Consider the following 18,906-nt stretch of genomic DNA (forward strand, 5'->3'; position numbering starts at 1 on the left):
GGGTATAATCAAGATATACTGTATACATGTATGAAACTGTCAGAGAATAAAGAAAAGATAATCTAAAAATAGTAACAATTCACCCATTTAAAGACTGCTTATATTCTTTACAGCCACCTGTATCTTTTAATTGGTATCAAATTTGGGGTTAGGAATGATTTTTGAAGAACTGTTTATCCTCTCAATTTCAAAAAAGAACACAACTCAATTATTTAAATGAGGGAATGCCCTGATTTTTAAATTCCTCCTAGAGTAGATGCTGTAGTTTCATTCTTTAATACGTAGACTTTTCCTCATTCATTAAGGCAACAACTGATATCAGATAAACATATAAATTAAGAATGAGTATTTAAGGATTTAATTTTTAAATTTTTGTTTTTGCAACAACCAAACAAAAGGTTTAATGATCCCTTATCTGTGATCCTCAACTTACTTCATTTGTCATGGTCAGTAATACACTATAGAAAATACATGAATTAAAAAATATATGCCATTTCTTCCCCACAGGTATTTTGGGAAATTAAAAAGTAAAATACCTACAATGTTTTTTCTTTCTTTCAAGGGCCTTTTCAGTTGATCAGAAGCCTAGGAATTTATGTTTTCACTCTACAATCATCTTCCTGAGACCAAAATCAATAAATGTTTGAGAACCTTATCATTTAATGGAAAAATAAAGAGTAAAAAAAAAGAAATTAAAATATTGCTACAGTTTCCTATCCCCCAATATTCAGATACAGACCTGCCTACAGGAATGTTCCTAAAATTTCGAAATTCTACCATGTGCAGAATAAAACAATCCTCATTAAAAACAAACAAACAAACAAACAAAAAACATTTTTCCAGCTCTGCTAATCTACCTGTCACTAAACCAGACTTCACTCCCCCATCCCTTTTTGCCAACAGGTCCATTACCACTTTGATCACAAAATTCACTTGTTGCTACTTTGCTAAAACACTCTCAAATCTAGTGACTCTTATCTTGCAGTGGTTGCAAGCATAAACCTTTGTCTTTTGCTTGGAAAATAAGTGTTCTTTTGTTTTGATGCTATTGTTTGAGATAGGGTTGCTTATGCAGCCCAAGCTGTCCCTGAACTCTCAAAATGCTAGACACAGCCTCCCAAGAGCTAAGATCAGAGGCACACATTAAGCATGCCCAACAAATACGTTTTGTTTTTGTTTTTTTTTGGGGGGGGTTGAGACATGGTTTCTCTGTGTAGCCCTGGCTGACATGGGACTCACTCTGTAGACCAGGCTGGCCTCGAATTTGCAGAGATCAGCATGTCTCTGCCTTCTGAGTGCTGGGATTAAAGGGGAGTGCCTCCACCACTTTTTAAAACTGGTGTCTGCTTCCTGGCTTCCTCTGAGTCCCAACTACTATGAGTTCTCAAAACCAAATCTGATTATGTCAGTCAAATTTAAAAATCTTCAGTCACCAAAAGGATAACATTTAAACACTTGTCTCCTCAGGCAGCTTTTATCAGCAGATCTCTGAAGACATTTTCCTTACCTAGGATGTCTGTGCCTTACATCTCTGCCTGGAAAATCCTCTAATTCCACCCTTGTTCTCTCTCTAAACACAAACTCCCACCCAACCTTCAAAATTTGCCCTAAATATAATTTCATTTTTGAAATTTACCACCCCTCCCCCAACTTATTATCCCCCCTGTATATGACTATAACACTTTATCCATATATGATTATATAAAGTGTCTCCCTTTGATATGTAATTAGGTTTTTAAATATCGTCCTCTCCACCAGAAAACTGAAGATTTCCAGAACAGGAATCATGTTTTATTCATGTTTGCATCTCTAGTGCCTAGTTAAAACAGGTGTTGACACTGAATGAGTGCTAATGATGATGACAGGCTTCCTCAGCATCAACGGGAAGGCGCAGCATCCTCACACAGCAACGTGACAAAGAGCAAAACACTCAGGTACTTTTTGGGGCTGCTACTTAGTACCTAAAATGGATGCTGAAATAGGTATTAAAATGGGTCAAAGATTCTGATCTGTTCCAAGCATAAATCCCAATGGTACAAGCTGAGTTTCCAGTTAAGGGCTATGTTCTTCAAATGGGCTGCCAATAGTATCTACTTTGTAAAAATGGGAATTTTGGTATGTCTCACAAGGATACATTGTATAAACACAAATGTTTACACTCAAGTGCATCTTATTTCAATTTTCCAATAAACACACAGGGAGTACAGCTAAAATTTACTTTGGAAGTTTTGATATGTAAGGAAAGGTTTGCTACTTAAAAGATACATGCTATTTGTATTAGAGAATTAGGTACAAATAAGACTGGTTTTTAACCAAAACTCCAAATTCAAATCATTAGGGCTACTGCCTCTTCCATGGCAATTCTATGTAGGATGCTATATGATAAGTAGTAATAGTTGTTTATTTGTTTATCCTTGGTTGGCCTCAAATTTCTTTTTCCCACCTTTTTATTTATTTATTTATTTATTTTACTAAACCCAGACCCCCCTTCCCTCCCCTTCTTCCTCACCCAGTCCCACCCCCATCTACTCCTCAGAGGGGATAAGGCCTCCCTTGGGAAGTCAACAATGTTTGGTATATAAAGTTGGGCCTCAAATTTCTTATGTAGTTGAAGATACCTTTTAACTTCTGATCCTCCTGCCCCTACCCTCCCAGTTCTGGGATAATGATAACAGGCATACACCACCAGGTCCAGTTTATGCAGTGCTAAGGAATCAAACTCATAGTTTTGTGCATTCTACCAAATGAACTGCATCCCTAGCCTCAGATTTTTTTTTAACCTTACAAAGTTTATGCTTTTTATTATGCCTATATATACAAACTGGAGTGGATAAATTATATATACATATATGCAGTGACATATTGTTTATGATTTATTAAAGCTTGACTGAGGATTCAGAAAAGCAAAGTCTCAAGCTATAGAGATCAGGCAGTGGTGACACAATTTTAATCCCAGCAGCCAGAAGCTAGGAGGTGCTGGTACACACCTTTAATCCTAGGACTCAGAATTAAGAGATAGACAGATTTCTGTGAGTCCAAGGCCACCCAGATCTACACAAGAGTATATCAGTCTAAAAGAAAATTATAGCTCACACCTTTAATCCCAGCACTAGAGGGGTGTAAAAGACAGGAGCAAGTATTCAGTAGCAGGCATTCCTTCTCCAATCATGCTGAGGAAAGGTTACAGTCTGAGGCTTGGTGAGAGCTCATGGTGACAGGACTAGCCCATTCAGCCTGAGGTAGAGGTAAGAAGCTAGTGGCCAGCTGCTTTGCTTTTCTGATATTCAGCTTGAAGCTTGAACCCCAATATCAGTCCCACCTCAGAATTTTTAATCATAGTAAAATTCAAGCTCTAATAGAGACAGTCAAGATTTAAGTAACACCCTAAGCCAGAAACAGTGACAACAGCACTTACTCTGGATTAACAGAAAAATAAAATAAGCTAGAAGATATATGAAAAAAAAATAATCCAGCATCCCACTTTTAAGTAGTTTGAGCAAAGAAATAATGGTCATCTTACATGGGCACCCAGGGTTCTCCTATGAAATTGTGGCATTAACAGTAGTAATGGTAGAGACCACCATTAGAGAGTGATCTTTGTGGGCTAGGAATTAAAAGTAAAGAACCTTATAGTTACCTCTTTGGCATTGACTCAAATGTACACACACACACACACACACACACACACACACACACACACACACACACACACACACACACACACACACACACACACACACACACACACACACACACACACACACTGCTTATATGTATTATTGCTTGTTTTCCAGAACAAGGAACTGAAGTTCACAGGGGTTAGTTAAGAAGTTTTCCCATAAGTCTCAGAGTCATAATCTGATGAGTGGTGGGGGCTAGACTCAAGTCTAGATATACTGTTATACCAGCCTGACAATGATAACAATACAACTGTGCTACTAAATACACATTTATAAGCTCAGAAAATTAGAAAGAAAAATTTATAGTACTTTCTCCCTTATCAAAGATAACTAGGTTAAGTAGTGGTTGTACTGCCTTTAATAGCTTGCATGTTAGAACCAGAGCTGATATGTTTGTCTTTTATGAAAACAAAAATAATATATTCTCATTACCAGTTTATAACTGTAGCAAGTGATTTAGCCTTTCTGGTCTTCAAACCCTTACAGGCAGGGAGACTCGGTATGGATCTGTAGTGTATTTTGCAGTAATAATTTTGTTTTTGGATCTACATGAAAGCATTCATTTTAATTTATTCCATTTCTGCCCCCCCCCTTTTCTTCCTTCCACAATCCTGAAGCCTTTTCTAGCAAAGCTTAAAAACTGCTTTTTGGCCTTTTGGTTAGATAAAGTGTAGCAAGGCTTAAACCAAGCAACATTTAAACTAAAACCAGAGAACAAGGCCGTTTCTAAAATAAGACACAAAACCAGGTGAAAGGTCGTCACTGCTTCAAGAAGAGACCAGCAGAAAACACTCAACACTAAAAACCAGTTTTGTGCCAAATTATGGAGAGATGAGAGCTATATAAGGAAAGTCATGAGCTTGGAGTAGATGTTTAAGATAACAAAAGTACATTCAATACACGTCAATCAAGATAGCTATAAAAATGGCTTTGGGAAAAAAAAGTGAAATTACAGAGAAGGCTCTACAGAGGCCACTCTGTCATGGAGTTTTCTGAAGCCCCCAAGTTGCTAAGTAGATTAACATAGAATGGTCACTGAATGTATGACCATTTATTCTTTCTGAAGAACTAAGCTTCCACAGTTAGACACACTACAGATTTTTGATCTTTAGCCAGAGAATTTAATCAGTACGACACCAGTCAGCATCCCTGGTAATCCCCCAGCCTCCGTGTCTCCTCTATGGTACAGGCATTGCCAAGTGTTTCCTCTACCACTCAGAAAGTGCCTGATTTCACCTATCTGGTTAGTAGTTGGATTGGAAAAAGTGACTTGTCAGCTTGCCTGTAAACCCAGCAATGGTGGAAGTTAAAGCAAGAAAGTACAAAATTAAGGCCTGACTGAGCTACAGAGCAAGTTTAAGGGTAGCCAGGTCAGCTTACTGAACCTACATACATGAGGACCTAAGATCAATTTTCAGAAATGCAAAAAGATAGTCTATTTTACTATCTTGTGTACAATACATTATTAATACCATAATGTATGTCATTCATTATTGACACATGCCCAAGAGTAGATTCCAGACACTTCTTTTTCAGCTTTCTCCCATTATTTTATCTTGTTCTTCTATAAGGTATAAAATGTGGCCTCATCATTTCAGTATGTTGGGTGCTTTAGGGAAAGACTGCTTTCTGGAACCCCGAAGTTCTTCTATACCATCGTTGTCACATTTTCAAAGTTTTACAGGCAAGTGAGATGGTTTTGTGGGTGAAGGAACAAGCCTGAGTTCAATCCCCAGGACCCACAGGGTAAAAGAACCAACACCTGTAAACTACTCTCTGAACTCCACATGTGCACCAATGTGTGTGTGTGTGTGTGTGTGTGTGTGTGTGAGAGAGAGAGAGAGAGAGAGAGAGAGAGAGAGAGAGAGAGAGAGAGAGAGACCCAAGCAAAATTTAATTTTAAGCATACAATGAAATATAACAAACTACTGACAACAACAGTTAAGGGCTTCTTCAGTGCTAACTACTCCTCTCTGACATGGATTAAAAAGGACATCCCAGAAAAGGGAACATGAAGCACTTGTGTTGTGCTATAGCAAGAGCCTGACACTCACTAAAAGCAAGAGCAGGCCAGTGCAGGGTGACTGGTAAGGGGTGAGGTCAAGGAGGAGTCAAGCAGTCAGAACATGAACAGTCTTCCCTGTACTCCATGATAAGGGATAAATGGTCTTCATTTGTTATTCCAAACATCCCATTTGTTTGAAATACCTAACACTGTACTCTTAGTTTTTCTCCTAATTACTTGGCCTCTGTCTTTTCTTTTTTACATGCTTATTCCGCCTATTTATTAAATACTAACATTCATAGTGAGTACTCACTAATAAATTGATATTAGCTGTAAAATAAAGGACAACCACACTACAATCCACAGATCCAGAGACTTGGTAACAAGGAGGGCTCATGAGCAGATGGAAGGATCCCCCTGGGAAGGGGAAATAGACACAATTTTGTAAGTGAACTGAGGGTGGGTGGCGATGGGAACATGATCGATCAGGTTGGAGGGGGAGACAGAGAGGGACAGTTCTGAATGAGACTACTGAAGGGGGTCACATTTGGGGTCAGGTAAAAACTTGGCACTAGGGAATCTCCTAGGAATCTACAAGGAAGACCCCAGCTAAAATTCCTAGCAATAGCAGATACATAGCCTGAACTACCTGCCCATCTCCTGTGACCAGTTTGGTGCTAGCCGAATTGGCATCAGAGAGGCTTCATCCATCAACGGATGGAAACAGATGTAGACCCACAGCCAGACATTAGGTAGTGTTCAGGGAATCCTGAAGAAGAGTGGGAGGAAGGATTTCGGGAGCCAGAGGGGTCAAGGACACAATAAGAAAACTCACAGAGTCAACTAACCTAGGCTCACAGAGACTGAACCAACAAACCAGGGAGTCTGCATCGGACTGACTTAGGTACTCTGCATATATGTGACAATTGTGTAGCTAGGTCCTCTTGTGGGACTCCTAATAGTGGGAACAGGCCTGTCTCTGACTCTTTTATTGGCTTTTGGGAACCTATTCCTCATACTGGGTCACCTTGCCCAGCCTTAATACATGGGGAGGTACTTATTGAAACTTGATATGCCATGTTTTGTTGCTATCATGAGAGACTGGCCCTTTCCTAAACAGAAGTGGAGGAGGAGTGGATTGGGGGTGGGAACAGAGGGGGAGGGAGGGACTGGAAGAAGAGGAGGGAGGGAATGTAAAATAAATATATCCAGGATGTAAAATAAATAAATAAATTGAAAAATAAATACTAACATTCACCAATGCTTATCCCTAAACCTTCTCCTTTGCTGTACTGACACTCAAACTTAGGGCTCCAGGCATACTAAGTAAGACCTTATTGCTGAGCTTTATACCCAGCTCTAGACTTTTCCTCTCTTCTCACCCTCTCCCTATATGATCTTCCTCAGTCAACAATTCTCATTACAATTCACAATCCTACACTCTCTGTCTGGGTCTTTTCATTAAGGTCCAGATGCAGATATCCATCAATTTAACCAACTGTTTCCTTGTCACAACTTGAAGTCATTCCTCTCCCGAGTTTGTCTTCAGTGTTCTCCAAACATCCCAGGTCAATCCTAATATGAGTTATAATAACACCATGAACTGCTGTTCACAGTGGCCTTTTAAAATATAAATTTTCCATACAGTATAGTGGGCATTTGATACTCATTTTTATGAGATTTCAAATTTTGTGACAGATTGTATTTTTATTTTATTTTTTAAAAATTTTATGTATATAGGTATTTTGCCTGCATGTATATATGTCTGTGTACCATGGATATGCCTGGTACTGAGGAAGTCAGAACAGGGCACTGAATTCCCCGAGACTGCTACTGAGTAGGTGCAGGTGCTGGGATTGAATGTGGGTCCTCTGGAAGAGCAGCAAGTGTTCTTAGCTGTTAAGCTATCTTTCCAGTTCCCCCCATCTTTTGTTTTTATACTTAATAGTTTTTACTCTTAATTGTTGCTCATCATGGTATCCCTCAGTTGCTGGTTATCTGTCAAATGAACAAAATAACTTTCTATGAAATATGCTAATCTCCTTCAAGAGAATATTGAAATGGCATTGAGATGGGATGATGGCAGGAGAGTAAGACGGTAAGCTAATTGCTCAAAATTCCTCCTTTCTGAAATAGTTGTTCTCAGAAGCATCAGAAGATAACATTTAACGTTAAGTCACCATCTACAGCTGTTTCTGACTTGCCTTTCCTCCACTAGCACTAATCTGTCATCTCTAAGATGGCCATTCCCCGCTCCTCACATTTGCACTTTTTCTTTACCCCAAATCCCTCCTTGTGGTTCTGACAGTTTATCAGGACATCTTTCTCTTCCATTTTAGGACACAAGAAAGTGTAAGACATGGCTGGGGAGATGGCTTACTGTTGTGCAAGCATGAGGATTGATCTCTGTGAGTTCAAGGCCAGCCTGGTCTACAGAGTGAGTTCCAGGACAGCAAGGACTGTTTCACAGAGAAACCCTGTCTCAGAAACAAAACAAAACAAAAACCAAACCAAACAAACAAACAAAAACAAGCAAACAAACAAAATGTTCCAGAAATAAAATCCAGTCTCAATAAAGGAATTCTCAAGAACAACAAAAGCATTTCTTTCATAACTCATGTGCTAAACCTGCCTTTTAAATGTGAAATAAGGCTTGCTGGGGTTTTTCATGTACTCCAAATTATAGAGATTTATTTAAGTCCACATCTGCTTATGTATTCTATCCACCTGTTTCAAATGGTACAATGTTGTGTTTTTTCTTTCTTTTGTTTTTTTCAGGATACAATATATCATGGGAGATATGGTAGGTGGCAATGTCAAGAGAAATGAAAATAAAATTAACCAATATCTGAGCAAACTTATTTGTTATTTACTTTTGTTCATGAGATAGAAGAAAAAAACAAGTTTCTTCACTAGCATTTTATTTTTTAAAGGAGCAAAGATGAAGCCTCTCATTGCTCTGTTCTTAAAGACTTCTTATATTTGCATGAATGGGCATCACATTGGATCTGGTGCCCAGAAGTCAGAAGGCATTGGAACCCTCTGGAACTGGAGTTACAGAGTTGCCATGTGGGTCCTGGGAAACAAACTGGAATCCTCTACAAGAATAGCAAATGCTCTTAGACACTGCACCATCTCTCTAGCTGCAGTACCCTTTATTTTATTTTAGTAAAGAAAACTTACTAATACTTCCCACAACATTTCTTACATTTCTACTAGTACCCATCAGGCAGTCTATGACATAATTCCCTTAAAACAAATATAATACTAGTGAAGACAGATATTTAATGCATTCATAGTTACCAGCTTTAGGATGACCATAAATCTTGATTTGGCCAGAACCTGTTTCATGTCAACTAACCTGGAATGATTACCAGTGCTTCTTTTATTCCCTCTCACCATTGCTGGTCACATAAAAGAGACTAGCTACTTCAGAATGCTGGTGGGCAGTTTTTATAAAGTTGTTTAGATACTCGATCTGCCCCAGTCGCTCCTTAAGTCTGTCTGGGTAGGATTCAGTTAAATAAGATACACAAACACAATGATTTTAGTGGTTCATGTAGAGTGTACAGAAAAAAAAAACATGTTTTGACTTTTAAAAGAACACACCAAAAGTTTTAAATTAACACAAATAGAAATTCACACTTATTATGTGAAAATGATACATAAAAAAATCCATTTTTATTTATCAGGTATGTTTAAAATATTTCAGTAGATCAACAGAATAGTATTCCAAGCTTTTAAAATGAAATTATTTATTTATCTATTTATTTAGTTTTTCAAGACAGGGTTTCTGTGTGGCCTTGGCTGTCCTGGTACTTGCTCTGTAGACCAGGCTGGTCTCAAACTTACAGAGATTCACCTGCCTCTGCCTCCCAAGTGCTGGGATTAAAGGAGTGCACCACCACCACATGGCAATTTTTATTTTTTAATTTTGCATGTGTGTGCCCGTGTGTGGGTATGTGCACATGAGAGTTAGTGTCTGCAGAGGCCAGCAGTATTGGATCCCCTTAGAGTTGGAGTCACAGGAGTTATGAGCCACCTGACAAGGATGCTGGGAATCAAAACTGGGTCCTTTTTATGAGCAGTACACACTCTAACTGCCTAGCTATCTCTCTGATCTTATATTCCAAGGCTGCCCCCACCCAAGACAGGGTTTCTCTGTGTAGACCCAGCTGTCCTGGAACTCCCTCTGCAGACCAGGCTGGTCTTGAACTCACAGATATTCGATTGCCTCTGCCTCTTGAGTGCTGGGATTAAAGGCATGCTCCACCACTGCCTAAGTTTTTAAGTGTATTTTATGGTATAGATTTCCCAAGATTTTAGCTAATTATTTTTCTTCCAACCAGAAAACACCGATGAGCTAAGCCAAGGGCACAGAAGCAATCAAGCCTACAAATCACAGCAGCCAAGACATGCAGAACACTGTCGAGCGCATTGGTACTGAATAACCACCATCATCTATGATGAAATCATATTGAGCTGTTTCTTCACCCAACAAATATTTATCTGTTTACTGTTTACTATGAAACACACAAAAATAAATCATACCTCGCCTTTACTGTCAAAGGGAGCTTATAGACAAGCAGGGAAGATCATATTGTAAAAGCACAATGTGGAATTATAAAGGTCTTTTTAAAAATTTGGGAGAAAAATCTTTATAATAAAAATATATCCGTGTGCGTGTGTGGTGTACACACACACACACACACACACACACACACACACACACACACACACACACACACACCCCACACCCCACGGTGCACAGGTGGAGGTCAGTTCTTGTTTGAGACAGGCTGGATCTTTCTTTGTTGTTCACTGCTGGCATTGTGTACACCTGGCTAGCTGGGTTTCTAGGGATTTCTCTTGTTAGCACTCCTATCTTCTTGGGATTATGGATGCCTGCACTACTCTGGCTGGCTGTCTTTTACAAACATGTATTTGAACTTAGGTTTGTGTAGTAAGCACTTTATCCACTGAGTCATGTCTCTAATTCAATCTTTGTAATCTTTTGGATAGAAATCCAAACACATGAATCACTTCAGGCAAAAATTGAATATATAACAATAAACCAGTCTTGGCCATCAAAATATACCACCTTAAAATTATAAAATACAGGCAAACTGGGGAAAATAGTATTTGTAGCTGAGAAATACAGAGCATGCAAAGAGCTCTCACAATTCAAGAATAAAACAACAAACTAATCAAAACAGGAAAAAGAACTGAAAAAGTTTGTAAATTAAGGAATACAAATGGCCAAAAAAATGAAGAAAAACTAAATAACATTAATCACAATAGATATTCAAATTAAAACTACAAGAAGATATCACACTGACTCACTAGAACTGCTTAAATTTTAACCACTGAAAACATTTTGTTTTCCCTAAGATGTAGAGACCTAAAGTGAAGCTCTCATCCATTGCTGCTGGGAATGCCCAAAGAATGTTCATGACTTCAGAAATTATCTGGAAGATTTTCATGAAGCTAAGCATAACTTTATCATAGAGGTCTAAGTATTTGTCAAAGAGATACAAAATTCTATTGTCATTATTTAGATAGTGTGGTGGTCTGAATGAGAATGGCTCTTATAGGCTCATATATTGAATGCTTTGTCCTCAACTGGTGGAACTGTTTGGGAAGGATTATGAGGTATGGTCTTCTTGAAGGAAGTGTATCCTGAGGGTGTGTTTGAGGTTTCAAAATCCCAGGCCATTTCCAGTTAGAACTCTTTGCTTTGTGGTAGTTCTATCATGTAAGCTCTCAGCTACTGATCCGGCACCAAAACTGCCCAGCTACTGTCATGTTCCTCTGAAACTGCAAGCCCTCATTAAATTTCCTTTTTATAAGTTGCCTTAGTCATGGTGTCTCTTCCCAGCAACAGAAAAGTAACTAAGATAGATATGATGTATAACACCCCCTGCAAAGGATCATGGGTTGAAGGGCTGACCCAATCCCTGAGGTGTGATTAGCTCTGAAGGACTATGACCTAATCAGTAGATCAATCCCTAGACAAATTCATAATTTATCTAATGACATTTTTTTTTTTGAGACAGGGTTTCTCTGTGGCTTTAGAGGCTGTTCTGGAACTAGCTCTTGTAGACCAGGCTGGTTTTGGACTCACAGAGATCTGCCTGCCTCTGCCTCCTGAGTGCTGGGACTACAGGCATGCACCACCACTGCCCGGCTCTAATGACATTCTTGAGAAGTGGTAGAAATTAAGGTAAGGTTGGGCTGGAAGTAACAGGGTTCAGAGCAGGGATCCTCTAGAAGTTTTTCTTGTCCTGGACCCTTCCCTGTCCATCTCTGGTTTCTGGCTGCCATGTGAACAAATCTGTGGGATATTATGATGTGGAATTTCATGGGGGGTTAGCAGAGGCAGGCAGGGGGTGCCAGGGGGTTGCTTTGGTCAGTATAAGCTCTGGCACCAAAGCCTGGTGACCTGATTCAATCCCTGGAACCAATACAAAGGTAGGAGAGAACCAAATCTACACAGCTGTCCTCTGATCACACTTGTGTATATCACTTTGTCTCACTATTATTATTTTAGTTAAAAAAGACATTATTTTAGTTAAAAAAGTTAAAAGTTGGGCATTGGTGGTGCTCGCCTTTAATCCCAGCACTTGGGAGGCAGAAGCAGGCAGATCTCTATGAGTTTGAGGCCAGCCTGGTCTACAGAGCTAGTTCCAGGACAGGCTCCAAAGCAATACAGAGAAACCCTGTCCAAAAACCCAAAAAGATAAGGTTAAGAGCTTATCTCAAGAAAGAGTGGTTGAAATTTCCTAAATTTCTTAAAAGTTATGGCTGTAAATGTTCAATGAGGTAAAGAAACTCTATCTAAGATGAACTGAAACTCATGATCTACTTGAAAGATAATTGTGCATCCATCACCACATACAAGGGCGGGAGCTGGAGATGGCTCTGGGTTTAAGAGCATGGGCAGCTTTTTCAGAGGACCTGGGTTTGCTTCCCAGCACCTACATGGTGGCTGACAGTTGTCTGTAACTCCAGGTCCAGGGGATCCACTGTCCTCTTCTAACCTCTGAGGGTACTGCAAACATGTGGTACACTGGCATAAAACGCAGGCAAAACATCCACAAATAAAATGAGAGAGAGAGAGAGAGAGAAAGAGAGAGAGAGAGAGAGAGAGAGAGAGAGAGAGAGAGAATGAATTAAATGAATTAGCAATCACCCTAACTATAGATGTGCTTTGATTTACAATATAGCTAACTTCCAATAAAACCATTATCCTTTAAAATATCTCAAGGTAAAAATGCAGTTAGGACAGGGGAGTCCTAACTCTATCCCAAATGATGTGACAGACTTTGATGATTCCCCCATGGGGAGTAGAAGGGGGATGGGATGGGGAGTCAGTGGGCGGGCATGGGAGGTCAGACATTATGACCTTATGACATAACTATGTAAAGAAGACAGAATTCCATTTTAACTCTCTCTGATTGCATTTACTTCAGCTAATAGGACCATTTATTTGATTGACAGGGCCAGTGCTTTTGGCAGGGATAACATTATCTTAGGAACTATCTCCATATCCTCCTTCATGTCCAACGTTACCTACCATTTAGGTGAATATTAAAACCATTGGTGAATAAATGGATAATGCATTTTATTTTCAGAGGAAAACTAGTGAAGAAAAAAATTTCAAAATAACAAAAACTCTGTTCCCAATCTAACTTAAATTCATCAAGCACACAACACACACAGATTTTCTTTCTCCTAAAAAAAAATAATTAAAGTTACTGAGCACTTTGGACAAGATTATACAATAATTGAAAGAAGTAACAATATTTGCTTTGCTTTTTATAAATCTAATCACTGTCCAATACTGGCCTAATCACTAAGTATTAATTTGATGTCTCCCTAGTTAGCTGACCAGCAGCAGCTTCTAGACAGCACCAACAGGCTTGTATTTCACGAACAGTATGTTTTATGTCTATTGGTCCTCAAAGGATGGACTTGAGGTGTGTGTGTGTGTGTGTGTGTGTGTGTGTGTGTGTGTGTGTGTGTGTGTGTGTGTGTATGTGTGTGTGTGTGTGTGTACAGAGGCCAGAAGTCAACCATAGGTGTCATTCCTTAAGTGCCAACCATCCTGTTTTCTTGAGATGATCTCTCCCTAACCCAGAGCTCACCAAGGAGGTAGCTAACGAGCCCCAAGATCTACTTGTCTTTGCCAGACTAGTGCAAGAATTACAATCATGCACCACTACCCCTTGCTTGCTTGCTTGCGCGCGCGCGCACGCGCACACACACACACACACACACACACACACACACACACACACACACATACATTTTGGGAATTGAACTTGTGTCTTTGTGCTTGCATGGCAAATAATTTTTTTTTTTCCTGAGACAGTGTTTCACTGTAGCTTTGGAGGCTGTCCTAGAACCCACTCAGTAGACCAGGCTGCCTTGAATTCACAGGGATCCACCTGTCTCTGCCACCCAAATGCTGGGATTAAAGGTGTGCACCACCACCACTAGGTACAAATACTTTATTGACTGTGCCATTTCCCTGGCACAAAGATATAAGTTTTGTATGTTGAATTATGACAATAAAGCTATATATATATATATATATATATATATATATATATATATATATTTATCTGAACACAGTGATCTTTTAGAAGTCCATGAAACAGATTTTTCATACCTATAAAATCACCTGTCCTGTCTTCCCTATGTTAAATATATTCAGAATCTTCAACTACTTGTTTAGCCTACCCTAGCCTTCACTATCCTGGCAATTCTCCTATAAACAGACAGAACACAAAGTCATAAATTAGTATGTGTAGCACAAATAATAAAATCCAGGGACAGATATTCGGGTTCAAGCTGAAGATCAGAGAAGCAAAGCAGACAAGCTATCAAAGAGCTTTTATCTCTACCAGGGCTGGGGCGATCCTGATCTCAATGTGGCTGGGGACTAATTGCCCAAGACTGAATACTGAATGCCCTGGTCCTATCTTATATACCTCTCTAGTACTGTGATTAAAGGTGTAAGCTCTGTTTCTCTTCTTAGATTGATTCACTCTCATGTATCCCTGGGTGGCCTTGAACTCACAGAGATTCATCTGCCTCTGTCTCCAGAGTCCTGGTGTTAAAGGTGTGTGTGCACCCCTGCCCAGGTTCTATGGCTCTGGCTAGCTTTGCAATCTGATCTTCAGTGGCTTTACCAGATCATAAAAAAATATATCACCACACATATTAAGTTTAATAATAGACTCAAAGTATCTGGAAGTTGATAAAGGAATAGAACAGAGAAGCTACACAGTTTTCTACATTTCAATGATTTGGCTAAACATAATTCATTCAATAATATATCCATCACAACATAGCTATTCCACAGCTAAATGGAAAAAACACACACAGCAATCTAAAGATTATATACTATAAAGGCTCTATAATAATGGGGAGAAAATTAACTGGAAAATTAAGCTGGGTGTTGGTGGCACAGGCCTTTAATCCCAGCACTGGGTGGGGGGGGCAGAGGTAGGCGGATCTCTGTGAGTTCGAGTCCAACCTAGTCTACAGAGTGAGTTCCAGGACAACCTCCAAAGCAATACAGAGAAACCCTGTCTTAAAAAACAAAAATACAAAAGCAAAGCATTATATCAAATATAAAAGTCATAACCATTAAATACAGATGCCATTTTAAGGTGTATCTTCATGTAAACACTGAGATAACATTTCCTCAAAATTAAATTCAACCCAGGCAAGATGAAATTCCCTTGATATCTGCTCTTGTGCTTAGGACAATCATTTTAAATAAAATTAAGCAAAATACAAAGCTAAGAGGAAGAATACTAAAAATTTCTTATTAGAATAAATCATGAAACATAATGTACTATGTATTAATTGTTCAAAAAAATTGGGTGGAGAGAAATGACTGCATAAAGTGGCACTCTGACCTTTACTCCTCTATCATGCACACACATATGTAATAATAAAAATGTAAAAACTGACATTCAAAACATGCATTTTAAGCATGTGAATGAGGGCAGTAAGCCTGGGAAAAGTGCCAGTCTTGGAAACAATAAAAAGATGTCCTTCAGTGGGTAGAAACAGATAAACACTATTATATATGAACAATAGAATATGGCTCAACATTAAAAAGTTGAGAAAGCAGAGAAAGGGGAACACAGTCCATTTTCAGTGGAGACATCTGACAACCACCGCTGTATCTAACAGTGCATTCAACACCACCACACAGATGGCATGTACTCCCTAGGATGATGTAATGAAAATAGCACTTCACTTCTGTGCTATTCTTTTCAAAAAACCTGTAGGAATCATGTCTAATCTGGAGAAAAACATCGGACAACTGAGATTAGGTTTACATTCTACAGGTCACACAAACAAAAACTGGGAAACAGCCGAGACTTGGGAACAAGACAACTGCATTTCAGATATCTTGAACTGAATCCTGGAAAAAGAAGATATTAATAGAAAAACTAGTAAAATCCAAATAAAGCCTGACTCTGTTTAACAGTTATTCACTAACATTGTGTTCTTCATTTTGACAAATGCATTACAGTAATGGAAGATCTGGGGTAATGGCAAAGGGGTAGGCAGAAATGGCAGCACACTTGTAACTTGTCTATACCTCCAGAAAATAAAGTGAAAAACCTTGAGAACACAGTCATAAACCCATTAGACTCACAGAGGTTCTTTGGAAAATGCTAGCCTTCTAAATTTAACTATTTTATGCCTTTTATAGCCAGTCTTTGAAATAAAATTAAGCAAAAAACAAAGCTAAGAGAAAGAATACTAAAATTTCTTATTATAGTAAATCATGAAACATAATTTACTATGCATTAATAGTTCAAGAACTATGCATATTTAACTAGGAACATTTGCATGACATTATTAGACACACATAAATTTAAAACCCAATATTCCTTCATCAAGTTTCATAGTATAGTGTATTTTATAGATCACAGTACTGAGGAAGAGGCATGTTTACTACATCAGTGGTCTTATAATACAGAAACAAATGTTTGGTAAACACATCCCATACATGATCCTTGAGGAGAAGATAGCTTGTCTCCACCAGTATAGGTTAAAGAAACTAGTACCGTTTGGTTTGTTTTGAGGCCTCAAACTTGCTCTATAGGTAAGACTGATCTTGAACTATTGGTCCTTTCTCCACCTTCTAAATGCTGGGGTTACAGGCATGTGCCTAGCCTGGAAGGTTATTTATTTATTTATTATTTTTATTTATTATTATTATTTCTTATTTGAATTAGAAACAAGATTGTTTTATATGACAATCCTAGTTCCCTCTCCCTCCCCTCCTCCCCTACCACCTCCAACTAAAACCCTACCTATCACATATCCTTTCTGAGGATATGTGATACCCCTGGTGAGGCCTCTGGAAGGTTATTTATAAGGTTTATCTATACCTTGGATATAGGGTAAAAGGTAAAAAAAAGTAATGTCTTTTCAATGCAATATGGGAATAAAGACCAGTGCAAAGGTTATCACTGAAGAGAATGCTCTTGCTTTATTATTTCTTTACTGTGAAAGAAGTATCCTACATTATGGAGTTACATACCAATTTGTACATTTTGTCCTCTATAATAGCAAATAATTTCTTTCAGTTATAAGAAATAATACCAGAAGTTAGGGTTTATTGGTCTGTAGGACATCAAGCAGATTATAATTAATATAGAATTCTTAATTGGCCAGTTGTTAAGATTATCTATGGCCGTGAGGTGGTGGCACATGCCTTTAATCCCAGCACTTGGGAGCAGAGGCAGGTGGATCTCTAAATTCAAGGCCAGCCTATACTACACAGTCAGTTCCAGTACTCTCAAAAGATAAAAAAGAAACTTGGTCTTGAAAAACCAAAAACAAAGAAATTAGTTATAGAACAGGAGACTAAGGAAGAAGTCTAAAGAGTCTATTGTCTAATCTTTTCTTAAAAAGGAAGTATGACTGGGTGTTGGTGGTACACGCCTTTAATCCCAACACTCGGGAGGCAGAGGCAGGCGGATCTCTGTGAGTTCCAGGACAGCCTGGTCTCCAGAGTGAGTGCCAGGATAGGCTCCAAAGCTACACAGAGAAACCCTGTCTCAAAAAACCAAAAAAGAAAAAAAAAGGAAAAAGAAAGAAAGAAAGAAAAGGAAGTAAGGCATACACAGACTTTCCAAAGGTCTGACAGAGGTAGAAATATACTCAATTTAACTTAGAAGACTTGCTAGTGGATTCACAGTGCCGTGTTCATTTTCTTTTTAAAAATCAACTGCTGGTGGTTTGGAGAGAGGGCTCAGTGGGTAAGAGTGCTTGCTGCTCTTACAGGGCACCTAAGTTCACTTCCCAGCTGGAAGATCACAAATCAAGTTCCATGGGTTCCAATGCCCTCTTCTGGAAACAGACACACAGGAATGCACACACATGCATGCACTGGCTCTCGAGCATGCAAACACACAAACACACACACACACACACACACACACACACACACACACACACACACAAACCAATTACTGAGCAAAAGATGTTTCCTACTTTTTTGTTTTGATTTTTGAGACAGGGTTCCTCTGTGTAGCTTTGGAGCCTGTCTTGGAACTTGCTCTGTAGACCAGAATGGCCTCAAACTGATGGAGATCCTCCTGCCTCTGCCTCCTGAGTTCTGGGATTAAAGGCGTGTGCTACCACTGCCCTACCTACTTTTTCCCCCAAGTGAAATGAGCTAGTATCTGGCTCAGGCATAAACTGTGAGCAGGTACTTCCATATATATGGCCAATTACTTTGGAATTTTGGTTGCATGATTAGGATTTAAGCAAGAATAACTAGGAATAGGAGAAATTACAACTTCACATTTTACTGTTACACTTTTTACTAAAAACAGAAGTCTAGAAGCATGTGATTTTACTTGGAAAACATTTGGACATTTCCTTTTTCTTTTCTTCTTAGATTATTTATTTTATATGTATGAGTGTTTTGCCTGCATATGTGTATATGTACTATGTGCACGTTTGGTACCATTAGAGGTCAGAAGAGGATGTCAGATCCCCTGGAACTCAACTTACACACAGTTGTGAGCCACCATGTGGATGCTGGAATCTAAACCCAGGACCTCTTCAAGAGTAATAAATAAGCCGGGCGTTGGTGGCGCACGCCTTTAATCCCAGCACTTGGGAGGCAGAGGCAGGTAGATCTCTGTGAGTTCGAGGCCAGCCTGGTCTCCAGAG

The 18,906-nt window shown here is 39.0% G+C and overlaps 1 protein-coding gene across 2 annotated transcripts in view; it reads right to left on the minus strand.

Annotated features, from left to right (window-relative positions):
- The window catches only part of Nars2 (asparaginyl-tRNA synthetase 2, mitochondrial), a 94,369-nt gene that overhangs the window by 36,713 nt on the left and 38,750 nt on the right, over nucleotides 1–18,906 (minus strand). The window lies entirely within an intron of this gene.

The sequence above is a fragment of the Cricetulus griseus genome, chromosome 3, assembly GCF_003668045.3.
Source record: "Cricetulus griseus strain 17A/GY chromosome 3, alternate assembly CriGri-PICRH-1.0, whole genome shotgun sequence".
Taxonomy (NCBI): domain Eukaryota; kingdom Metazoa; phylum Chordata; class Mammalia; order Rodentia; family Cricetidae; genus Cricetulus; species Cricetulus griseus.